The sequence below is a fragment of the Geospiza fortis genome, unplaced genomic scaffold, assembly GCF_000277835.1.
Source record: "Geospiza fortis unplaced genomic scaffold, GeoFor_1.0 scaffold237, whole genome shotgun sequence".
Taxonomy (NCBI): Eukaryota; Metazoa; Chordata; class Aves; order Passeriformes; family Thraupidae; genus Geospiza; species Geospiza fortis.
Window position 1 is genome coordinate 3,898,961 of NW_005054319.1, and position 10,073 is coordinate 3,909,033.

Sequence of the window (10,073 nt, forward strand, 5' to 3'; positions counted from 1 at the left end):
CTTTAATCTGATAAAAGGTCATAATAAAGCAGTGCCATGTTTTTCTCTCAAATGCCAATATAAAAAGCTGCCTTTGAAGTTCCTCCATTACTGTAGCCTACCCAAAAGAAAAACAGCTTAAAGTTGAAAATTTTTAGTTAAGGAGCTGAGCAAAGGCCTGCATCTGGCACAGTGCAGTAGCTAAGTGAAACTGAGCTTTTACCTTCAGCCAGAGCAGAATCCTTACTCTAAACGATTTTATTTTACACATGCACATGTTTCCTGCTGCTCCCCCTGGCTCATTCGTTTAGTGGCGCCTACTTCTACTTCTATAAACACTGAATTCAAGTCATGTGAAATGCCTTTCAGTTACTTAATATCAAAAAATAGTATATGAGCATGTGCTGGCTCCTCTCACCCTGCCTTTCAAGTTCAAGGCCGAGGACAGTTTGCCAGAGCACCCTGCATAAACACCCCCCATGCCCACCTGAAACAGCAGCTTTCCAGAGGGAAACACCTGAGCCCATCTTCTACAGCACAGCAGAGGCAACTCAACCCAGCCTGTCTGAGCTTTCAATAATTCATATCAGAATTCAACAATCTAAGATGCAAAAGCCTTTACTCAGGGCAGCTCACGGCTGGCAGTGCCCCAGGCTCTTCCTGCTGCTGTCTGTGAACCAACAGCAGCCCCTGCATGAAGCAAAAGCCTCACTAATTAAAACAGGGCTCTGATTGTGTGTTAATACTTGTGCCTGCAGTGGGGGAGAGGAGCTGTTGCCATAGAGGTAGCACTCACAGCACTTAAAACACTTCCCTCAAATACCTGATGCCTAAACATGTACAGTCTCAAACATTTATCATCATCATAAGGATTCTGGCAAATACCCTTTGTTGTAGCTAGGATTACTACTCTGCTTTCAGACTACACCAAACATGTCAGTAATAATTTTAATAATCCAGCCACAAGTTGAGGATTGCAAAAGGAAAAGCAGTTTTATTTAGTTTTCAACAGGTGCCACTAAACATGGAAAACAAGTCAGGTTTTCATGTTTTGCAATGCACATGCTCATAAAAGATTAAGTTTAAATTACATGCAAGAGACTAAATTCCTTCACACTTTACAAAACAGGTCTGAAGCAAATAAAATGATTGTACATGACATTTACATTAGAAAGAGTATGCTAACAGTTGTAGCTTCAGTAAGCACGTCCACATTCAGCCCCTCAGCCAAAAGCTGCCCCACAGTTGGGGCATCTTCTCTGCCTCAGTGCAAGGCAGAACAGAATCCCAATTGGAAAGAATACAATGGCACACAAAACACCAAGACAGGTGAAGGTGTCCTCCAACACGCCAACCCTGCAAAAAGGGAAAACAGACTCAGTCAAAGGACACTCAATAAGTTTGGCCCCAAGTCACCACTCAGTGCTTTGGCAGTCACAAGAGAAACCACACCATTTTATAGAGCAAGATAAAGTACAAGGTTTGGGGTTTGTTCCTGGTTTTTACTTCTCAAAACTGATCTCCCTCTACAACTGCAGAGGAACTAATTATTGATGTCACATGGCTCCAGCTGACTCCCAACTCCATGACCACATGGAAATTTGGTTTCAGCACAGTCCTATGACAGCAGAAATTTACCTCCTTTTCAATCCCTGACTCCTTTCTGAAGTGCTGTATCTGAGCATCCCCCAAAATGAAGACAGACAGTAAACCAGAGAATTCAGACTTTAGAAATTTGTGCAGTTACATAAATAGTCAAGATTTGGAGTTTAGCAAAACACTGAAACAAGATGTATCCTCCTGGTACAGTGCAAGTCAAGGCAAACAGAGCTGAGTGACCCTGAAGTGCAGGCTGTGAGCAGGGTGCCAAGGCCAACAAGCTGCTGTTCCCTGGGAGCAGTCAGGGACAAGCTCTTGGATGTGTAAATAGAGCGAAGGAAGGAAGGCGCAGGCTCAAGAGACCATTTCCTTACAGCAACTGCCTGAACCATTGCAACCTGATTAAACCTGGGAACCATTCCCCTTCCCCTCAGCCACCATCAGGAGCCAAAGGCTTTTCCAAGTGTTCTTGATATTCTGCTGCTTACGCAAGTTCATGTTCCCCTTAAGCTTTCCCTCACTTTAATGCACTTTATTTCTGTTTGCAGACATAGAAGTTAACTCTGTATCTGGTATAAAATAAAGGAACTGTCAGGTTACCACTGATCCCAGCAGTAGCTTTATCGTTTCATGTCCTCAGATAACATCCTTTTAAGGCAAGTAAAAAACACAGACCAAGTTCATATCACCACATAGATTAGAGTCTGAGCGCACAAGTGTCCCACAGCTCAGAGCTGTGAGGCCTGTGCTGGACATTGTGGCTCTTTTCACAAATTCAGCATAGCATGAGCCATGGGGAGAGAACAGGAGGCTCTCCTGAAGTGCTGTGGAGCCTTGGGGAGAGAACAGCAGTACCTGCACTACTGAAACTCACTCTACAAAATGTGGCAAAAAGGGGTTTTGCCACGTTTCTGAATTCCTGAGGACTGTGTCTTGAAGCAGAACACTTCTGCAGAGCTCATCTCTCACTGTTCTAATCTCTCTGGGCACACAGATATTCAATTCAATATTCCAGTAATCTTGCATTGCTGTGGCAAAACAAAGTGCCTGCCCTAAGAGCTGGAGCTTGGGAAGTGCCATCTCCTGGAACACTCTGCTACTGGAGCTGGAATGCAAAGAAATTCAGGACTGTTGGAACACACCAGTAACAGACACAGGGGCAAAAAGGACACTGCAGTGTTCAGCCAGAACCATCAGGTCTGGATGAAGCAGCTGAATTTGGCAATTTGCACTTGGGAAATGAAATGCACGAAATGCTGACCAGCCTCAGACCAAACAGAAACCAGCAGCACAAGCTCAGGAGGTGAGGCCTCTGCTTCTCCCCAGGTTAACCCAGTAACACACTGGATGTATGGAGAGGCTCAGACACACTCTCGAGGTTTCTGAGTAATTCAAGATGCAGTTTTCACAATGCAGATCCACCCAAGACAGGCAAAGCCCCTTTTCCAGGCAGGCATTTCAATGACATCACAATAGCATTATTTGGAAACTGCACACAGCACATTACAGCTGTTGTATTTCCTGCCCTGCTCTGCTGTTACACTAATGCCTTCTTTTCCTTTCACACACACTGAGCAGTTCCCTCCTGCAGGCACCCAACTCCTGCTTCATTACTGTTTTGAAATCCTCTCCTTGTCTCCTAATAATTCCATATTCAGTTCCTGTCCTGAAACCTACATTTGTGACAAGTAAGCCAGTGTGCTCAGCTAAGAGTATAAGCAGTCTATGGATGTGACCTTAAAGAATAAACCCACTAATCAAACACAGAGGGATCAATGGGGTACTGCTGGTCAGCCCCAGCAGTGATGAGCACAGCCCAAACCATTCCAATCAACCCCCTCTTTATCAGCTTGCAGGGCCCAAGTCCACTGGTCAGCACACGTCCTTCACGCTTTCAATAGAATTTCTTTTAAACTCCCTTCTTCCTAACAGAGTTACTCAGAAGTGTTCAGTGGTAGTGCAAACTACAACTAAAAATTTTAAAATTGCCATCCATATTCAACACCAGACCCAGGGACAGCCCAGGCCAGCAGCAGAGCAAGGCAGTTCCAGGGACACTCAGCAGAGCTGTGCCTGCATGACCCCACAGCACACCTGATGTTTCAGAGCTCCTGTCATGTCTAACAGTGTGATTACAGCATTAGCCACACAAACACTTCTTGGCTTCTGCTGATTTATGTCAGCACCTAATTTTAGATGAACACTTACCAACCACTGCTTAGCCAGTTACTAAATTTAAAAAGAAAAAAAAATACTTTTTATAAGGGAGATTATGGACATTTTTTGCCTGTATATCTTACCTGAGATGAGGAGTAATTAGAGACTCCATATTCAAACTGTGGATTCACTAACATAACCAAACATAAATTTTCTTCTACAGCATAAACCACATAAAAGCTGATTATAACTGCACCACTCCCACTCTAAAAATAAAGTGGAAAGGTTTATTTATACTGCAAGCAGCATCTTGCATTTAAGCTATGACTGCAGCTGCCAACTCCATACAGTAAGGTCAATTATGCCCACTGACAAGTACTTGAAACCAAATTGTTTTTCAGATAACCCCCTTTTTCAAAGTAACTCTCACATCAAGATCTTAAGTCAAATGCTCAGGATGAGAGGGCTGATAATGAGATCTGTGAACACAGCATTGGTCTGATTTAACACATGCATTTTTAGACTTATCACTACATCACAGTATTTAAATGTGGGCTTATCAGCATTTTTTAGACCTTACAAATACATTCAAAGGGTCACCCCAGGTAATCACAGACAGGCTGATTGTACCACAAGCTCTGCAAGACATGAAAAGAAATTGCACTTGAGAAAACTGCTATCCTGCACAAAGATCACTGACCCACCACCTGGAATTTTCAAATCATATCCCATTTTTCTGCCACAGAGGTTGGTTGAGTTTCAAAGTTTAGATTTGAATGAGACCATCAGACCAGGGACAAGCATGGACTATAGCAGCTACACACTAAATCTAAAGAATATTTACATGAAGTTTAAATAATAAACAACTACAGAAAGCCTGTATCCTGAGCAGCCTTTTATCAAAGCCAACACATCATTTGTGACTGAAATAATGGAAAACCAGAAGGCTGAAATTTGGAAGAACTTGATAACCTAAGTGCAGTTTTTCTAGAGTCTATTTCCAGAGGAGACACATGTAATTGACAAAAACAAAATTTCAACTGCAACCTGAGAACTTATAACTTTGTCAAGTCAAAAAAAACCCCAATAAATAAAAAAAAAAAACATCACAACAACAAAACAACACCTGTGGCAGGGGGAATGTTGTAAGACATCTCAGAATAAATACAGTTTTAGTTAAACTTGTCTCATCTTCCAGTTCAGGAAGAAGCTTCAGTGTTGCCATAATTTGAGACCCACTACAATGCTAGTCCAGCAGATGCACTGTAGGTGTCAGAAGTGAAAGCTGCAGCAGTGTGAGGTCCTTTCCTTTGCTCTTTCTCCTGAGCAAATGAACACAGTTGAACAAGAAAATAAAAACCCAACAGGGCCCACCACAGGCTCTCCCCCAGGTTTTGAGGGAACTTTTGCAATAATCAGATCATGAAAATGTTTTTGCATTTTTTAAAAGGAACTTTCTTCTGTTAAATAAGAGGAAAGCAAACATTCCTCAGCAGTTAGCTATTGCCAACAACAAAAGACAGAGAAAAAGAAAATGAAAGTGGCCACAAGTAAAGCAGCCAGGCTCCATTCTCCAAGCTAAAACGATAATTCCACAGCAGGATATCTAAAGGCAGTGCCTGTAATGACTCAACACGCACTCAGGAACATAAAATAGTTTAAAAGCAGGACTTGGTCAAACCTTAAATGTCAACTAGAAGCCATAAAGCTGACAAGATTGTGCAACTCCGTTTAATTCTCTGTACATCAGGGCTGGGAGGAGAACACACACTGAGAAAACAGGACTCCAACCACCAAAGACATTCTGAGAGTGCAAGGAAGGACAGAACACATTAAAACTGGGGTCTGTAACTAGAAAGCAACACTGACCAGTGATGAATGAGCTCGATGTGAGGAACAGCTCTAAGCAAGAGACAGGAGAGTCATCCCTCAGATGGCAGCAGTGCTTCAGAGGGAGAAGGACAGCAATGCAATTACCAGTCACCACGGGCATATTACCAACTTCAGAGAGGCTACTGCTGGAGATACTTTGTACTTTTTATGACTAAATACCATAAAAAAAAGACTAAAGATGGACTGTACTCGAGCCAGCTTATTAACTGCAAGATCACTCGTGACTGCAGTAAAATAGACACCAATTCAAATAAGAAACCAGTACTGCATATTTCTCCTCATATATTTTAAGTTGGAAATGGTTTTGATTTCAATCAGCACCACAAATACATGCCATAGGGCAACAGACTGCTTTGTATTCCTGATGGCAGAAGTCCTTTTGATGGCCTTTAGGTTCCTCCATCAGTTACATCATCCCACAGCCACACACAAGGCTCTTCCTGGGGATCTAAAGCACATGGAGTTCTCTAACAATCATGCACCATCAAATCAGGAAAGCAACAGGACAACTGACCTGGTGTTGCCATCTTATTGCAGGGGTTCCATACTGTTGTCTCCTTATCACAAAAGTTCCATACCTTCTTGGTGTTTCTCATGGGCTGCCCCTCCAAGCACTGACTCTTTTCTTCTCCACAAAGCAGCCAACTGACTCCAGTTCCCTTCTCAAGCAGCCACCTCACTCTTCTATAGCACTCTTCTTCTCATTGCTTACAGCTGTGGCCTGTTAAAGTCAGGCCTGCTCCTAATCTTTGGTAATTGGCCCAGCTGCAGCTCCTTAGGGGTAAGATTACTTTCTACGCTATCTTTATTTTCTTATATTCTACCCCCCTACAACCTGGTAGTTTAATAACAAAGTTTTTAATGTACCATTAATAGCTTTTAATATTTCTCAATGCCCCTTCAACATCTTTTCTGTTCAGGGCAGGATTCAGAGTGTAGCTGCACATTGCATTCATCATAAAATAGGTTTCCAGGACATGGAAGTAAACTAGAACTGTGTTTAAGGTCTTGAGAAGTCAAAGAGGATTGAGTTTTTCCTCAATCAGGACAATTAGGAACTAACATTGTAATAGGGCAAAGAAGATTGACACACCATTACTAGATACAGTTACTCATCCTTGGGATTCCCTGATCCAGAATATTTCACAGTTCTCCTCACAATTTATTTTTTTCAAAGCCTAAAACAGAAACTAAGGATCCAAGAGTAAACTAGGATTTTGTGGAGAGTATTTTGCTTTAGGAAAGAGTCCACAATGAGTACTTACAGCTGGGCATAGCTGATGACTTAAGAAAGCTACTTAAGTGAGATCAGTTAAAAACAACTAACAACAGACTGCTCATTTTCAAAAATTCAGCCAAATTTATATAATATATGTGCAAATGATTGTTTAAAAAGTCTTTCCTAGAACATCCCAGAAGCCTCAAGCCTGTCTGAGTTCAGCAAGTGTTTGGACAACGCTCTCAGGCACATGGTGGGATTCTTGGGAGTGTCCTGTGCAGGGCCAGGAGTTGGACTAGATGATCCTGATGGGTCCCTCCCAACTCAGCATATTCTATGGACTTCCAGAAAAAGAAAAAATTATACCAACAAGAGCCTACCCCTTTTAAGCTATTTCCAAGAGCAGTTCCCCAGCGAAATGCTTTGAGCTGTCCTGGGGTCAGGGCCAGAAAACCTGTGTGTATAAATACACTGCCTGCCTCTCTCCAAGCCATGCACAACATCTGCCCTGTCTTCTGGCTGAGCTACAGCATCAGCATGTTGATGTAATCACTCAGGTGGCAGGACCTACCACATCCTCTGAACAGCTCAGCACTTGCTTTCCCCCAGTTTAAAACACACACCTCCTAGATCAATAGCTCTAGCTGGTACAGGTTTTTCAGCCTTAACTAGTGCCATTTCAACAGGCACCTGTTTTTACATAACACCACAGGATGCTTCTTATTTGAATCCACCTTTGAAGGCAGGTATTGACTCTCAGACAAACACCAACTTTACCACTTGGGTTACAGCCTCTGCCATATGACATCCTCTGTCACACTCATCACACACCAAACTGGAATCCCTTCAGCTACTCAGGCAGGTTCCCTACACCTTCTGAAAGGGAAGGGAGGGCTGAGACCTGCAGAGGATCAAGTGCCTCCTTGCAAGACACCCCAAGGGTAACTCCTGTACACATTAACAGAGGGGATGAGCCTGCATTTGAGCCACAGCTGGCCAGGCAGAACAGTGCCTGACCTGCACCAGCAGCAATCCCTCTGCCCTCAGCCATGGCCAATATCCCAGGAAGAGAAGAACTGAGAAGTGAAAGGGACTACAGCTGACTTACAGCACTAGTGAGCAAACTGAATGCCTCCTTCCTTTTTTTATGGCTGTGATCTCCAAGGGGGAAGTTCTCCTCTTGCTGCAACTCCATATAACAGCTGACCATATTTTTTGGTTTCCACCACTGCAGCAGACTGACATTTTTGGTCTGGTCTATCAATTTCTCTGCTCTTCTGCAGTTAAAAGGACTTTTAGAGACCTTCTAAAGCTTTAAGGCACCAATGTTTTCAGCCAATACTGACAATCACTCTGCCTGGTTTTGCAAAGTTTGGACTGGGAATGGGAACACACACCACAACAGCAGAAGTTCTTCCACAGTACTGCCAGAAAACCAGAAGTGACTACGGTCAAAGACTACAGAGTTTCACAATAAAATCATACTACTCACCATCATCACCAGGCATAAACACATCAGAAAGGACTTCCTGCCATGTTTTCCCCCAAGAACTGACCTGTTACATCTGTTACTGAAATGCCATTTCGTTAAAAGTATCACTTACAGATCTTCCTCCATCTTAAAGAACAAATTCGTGTTTGAAGTGTCTTGTATTATTTATAGCACATGTCACAGGCCACCAGGACAAGCTCACACTACACAAACCAAAGCATTCCACTCCTAGATCTTCGTGCCTTTTCAGTTAATTGTAATACACACACCAAGAAAAGCTACTGAAAACCAAGGAACCACAGGGATACCTTTATCTTAAATAACAAAACCCAAGACTGATTTTAATTCCTCAAGAGCCATTTTACCTGCAGGCAGGACAGCCACCAACTACTACTACAGAAGTGGTGGTGGCAGGCTGCTGGATGATGGTGTACGTGCTCGAATAGTTTGGCTGTGATGTCGGTGGAGGAACAGCATACCCTAAAATAAGAAAAAACCCTCAATCACCACACAGAAGGCACACAAAACAATGACAATTTACAAGTATGACAACAAAACATGGAAAATAATAAACAGGAATGTAGTCTTGATTAAGCACTTTAAGCTGTATCAAAATCAGAACTGGAACACCTGGCACATCTAATTACAAAGCCACTTCATAAACCAAAGTATCAATTTAACCATCCCAAAAGGACACTGAGCTAATAATTAACTTCAAGATTTTGTTTCAATGCTGCTGAGCACCCGGGAAAAACTGTTTCAACAATGACCATAGCTTTCCCTTTCGATGTTATATATCAAAAAAGTCTCGCTCCAACAGACAAACTATGTGAAACAGAATAAATATTCCTCTAGTTTCAAGTTTTAATTCCATATACTAAGTTTCTAACTGGAAAGCAAGGTAGGAGTGATTGCACGCAAGTAGAAAGAGAAAGCATAGGAAAAAAACCACAACTTTCAGAAAATCCATGTTGTTAGCAAAAGAATGAGTAATTTTAATGGCTGTAGATAGAAGACAGAAGGCTTTAAATGCTTTACTAAAAACTTTAAATTATATTTTTTAAAAGCTTTTGAAATGGATGGTTAGATGCACGCAGTGTAATAAAGGCACAGCTTGGCCAGTTATAATCCATTTTGAGCTAATTTCCCAAGCTCTCAGACTTTCTTCAATCAAGTTATCCATCTGTGAAGTCTGGCAACATCACTATTCAAACTGAAAATAACCACTAATACCTTATTACAGGAAAACAAGCTTCAAGTTATCAACAGGAAAATCAATCTGTAGCCTCAGGGTTCAACTCAAAGACAGGGGTCTGTGTCTGCTGCGTAACTTCTGTAACTGTTGAAACATTCCCCTTTCCTGAGAAGGCTACTTCTTTCTCGGGCAGATGTTAGTATTAATTGTTAATGAAAGTACTGCACCTACTCACGGGCCTAAGTCTCTCCCAGACTACTGAAGTGTATCAGAAAAAACAAACATTAACCAGAGTACAGCGGAGTGCAGGCAAAGAACAAGTTTGGGGTCTGTTTCAGTGCCAAGCACAGCTGTGGCTGTGCCTTTACTCGGAGGCAGAAAACCCGCGCGTGTGAGGAATGCCCGCGATCTCAGCCGGGATTCTGGGGAGAGCACAACACAAACAGCTCGGGGGCCCCGAGGGAAGGAGGGCAAAGGGAGATGGCGCTTTGGAACACCTGGATCCCTGCGCACCCGCCCCCCCTCCGAGCGGGGGAGCC

General features: G+C 42.7%; 1 long non-coding RNA gene across 1 annotated transcript; it reads right to left on the bottom strand.

Annotated features, from left to right (window-relative positions):
- Nucleotides 1–946: 946 nt before the first annotated feature.
- LOC115947812 lies at nucleotides 947–8,840 on the bottom strand. Its single transcript, XR_004081670.1, has 2 exons — nucleotides 8,705–8,840; nucleotides 947–1,335 (listed from the first exon to the last, which is right to left on the bottom strand). It is a non-coding gene; the product is annotated as an uncharacterized LOC115947812 (long non-coding RNA).
- Nucleotides 8,841–10,073: the final 1,233 nt, after the last annotated feature.